Here is a 2,737-nt window from a genome sequence, read left to right as displayed (position 1 = left end):
ACCATTCCCCTACCGGTAAAAAGTTTCACAACTCCGGGTTTGGGATTTATGGGTTAGGGTTTAGGTTAGGTTTTGGGGTATAGGGTTTAAGATTTAAGATTTATGGTCAAGGTTTAAGGTTTTTGGTTTTGGGTTTATGGGTTAAGGTTTAGGGTTTAGGGTTTGTGGTACAACGTTTAAGGTTTATGGTTTAGGGTATATGGTTTGAGTTTAGGGATAAGGATTTAGATTGAGAGTTCAAGGTTAAAGGTATTGGGTTTATGGTTTAGGGATTACAATTCCGGGTTCAACATATAGTATGGATAGAGACCTCTCAAACCATATTGGATGGCGATGAGACTTTGCATCGGTGAGGGTGAGAACCATTTCGCCACCCATGAAAAGTTTCACAATCATTTGATATGGTTTGGGTGATCAAGGTCCATACTATGCACTAAAATGGACCGTATGGCTCATACGACCTATTTTAGCGCATAGTATGGGCCTTGATCACCCAAGCTATATTGGATGGCCATGAGAGTTTTCATGGGTGGGGGTGAGCACCATTACCCCACCCCTAAAAATTTTCACAACCATCCAAATTGGTATGGACCCATACTATGTGCTAAATTGGGTCATATGAACCATACGATTTGTTTTAGCATATAGTATGGTTTGAGACTGCCCAAACCATATTGGATGGCCACAAGACTTTGCACGGGTGGAGGTGAGCACCATTATCTAACCCCTACAAGGTTGCACAACCATCCGATATGGTATAAGTGGTAAAGGCTCATACTATGTACTAAAAAGGGTCGAATGAGCCATGTGGCTCATTTTAGCACATAATATGGTTCGGGACCATACAAACTATATCAAATGAATAAAAAACTTTGTACGGGTGGGGATGAGAGCCATTCCTTCATACATTTTACAGACATCTGATATGGTATAGGCGGTCAAGGTCCTTACTATGAGCTAAAATGGGATGTATGAGACATAAGGCCCATTTTAGTGCATAGTATGGGTCGAGGTTGCCCAAACCATATTGGATGGCTTTGAAACTTTTCATGGGTGGGATTGAGCAAAGATTACCCATGCGTGAAAAATTTCACATCCATCCAATATGGTATAGACCGTCAAGGCCCAAATTATGCGTTAAAATGGGTTGCATGGCTCATACGACCCATTTTAGGGCATAGTATGAGTTTGGGTGGTTATGAGTCGGGACCACCCAAACCATATCGGATGGCCGTGAGCCTTTGCACGTGTAGGAGTGATAACCATTTCCGCATCCCTGCAAAGTTTCACATGGATCAAATATGGTTTGGGTGATCAAGGCCCATACTATGTGCTAAAATGGTTCGTATGGCTCATATGGCCAATTTTAGCATATAATGTATCGAGACCTCCCAACCGATATCGGATGGCCAAAAAAATTTCACGGGTGGAGGTGAGTGCTATTTCCCAACTGGAGCAAATTTGCATAGCCATCCAAACTACTATGGGTGGTCAAGGCCCATACTATGTGTAGTAAAATGGATCGTATGGCTTGTACAATCCATTTTTGCGTATAGTATGGTTCAGAACCACCCAAATCATATCGGATGGCCATGTGACTTTGCACGGGTGGGTTTCAACTCCATTTCTCCACCCCTAAAAAGTCTCGTGGCCATACTTCTAGTTATAACCTAGGTGGCCCCGTTGATGCTACCGGCCCCGTCATGGTGTCATCGGCCATGGTGTTGTCCACTTTGTTCTTCATGTACCCTCAACCCTCTTGGACACACCCGTCGTGTTGGCTCACCCATCCGCCCATGCCATACCATCATTGAACCCGTGCATGGTTCGTTGGCCTCGCCGATGCTATCGGCCCCATCACGATGAAGTCGATGGTGGCATCGTTTGCTCCGTCCTTCACGCACTCTTTGATCCTCGCGTGGCTCACATGTCGACCCACGTGGCCCCATCAACTTTGACGTGCATGGCTAGTCGGTTATGTCAGTGCAACTGAACTTGATCGGCTCCATCGCAGTGCAGTCGATGGTGGTGTCGTCTGCTCCGTGCTTTAAGCACCGATTCACCTGTCCACCCCTATCGGCCCGATCCATTCCGTCATCGAAGACTTACACAGATGATCCCTCGATTGTCCTCCCTTGACGTAGTCGGCCCCATCGGTGCACCCGACCTCGATCTGCCGTGTCACGTTGTCATTGGCAGTGACGTCGTCCGCTTTGTGATTCACGTACCTATCAGCCCTTGCCCACATACTCAGAGCATCAGCCCAACTGTCGGTCCACACTGTTCCATCAACGTGTCCATGCCCTCCATTATCCTCCGTCCACGTAGTCGGCCACATCATGATGGAGTCGACGGTGGTGTCAAGCACTTGTCGGCCCTCATCCATGTGCTTCGCTCCTCGTGGCACCACAAGACATCCCGTCTTAGCGCATCGGATGTCGTCGATGAACGCGTCATTTGCGCCCTCGGCCATTGCATCCTCTCATGGAAACCTTCTCTTGTGTCCTTCCCCCAACAAGAGGGTTTCCCCTATTTGCCGGCCCGTGGGTCATGGTTCTTGGGGGGTTTGTCGGCCCGCACCGGATTGTGTACAAATATAAGATAGTGGTGCTTGGTTAAGACGGGAATGGACCGCGGAGTGAAGGACGGGTGAGGTGAGGCGACGAGTTCCCCCCACCCCTCTTGTGACGTTTGGGATGCAAACCCCCTCCTTGGGTGAGTGCAAGGCTACCTTCCA

The 2,737-nt window shown here is 48.0% G+C and overlaps 1 pseudogene; it reads right to left on the bottom strand.

Annotated features, from left to right (window-relative positions):
• Positions 1-1,503: 1,503 nt before the first annotated feature.
• Positions 1,504-2,473, bottom strand: LOC147435824 (uncharacterized; annotated as a pseudogene).
• Between the last annotated feature and the right edge of the window lie 264 nt (positions 2,474-2,737).

This window comes from Adiantum capillus-veneris, chromosome 18 (assembly GCF_014529385.1).
Source record: "Adiantum capillus-veneris isolate H3 chromosome 18, ASM1452938v2, whole genome shotgun sequence".
NCBI lineage: Eukaryota > Viridiplantae > Streptophyta > Polypodiopsida > Polypodiales > Pteridaceae > Adiantum > Adiantum capillus-veneris.
The sequence above is the reverse complement of the archived record's forward strand: the minus strand, read 5'-3'. Positions and strand labels throughout refer to the sequence as shown.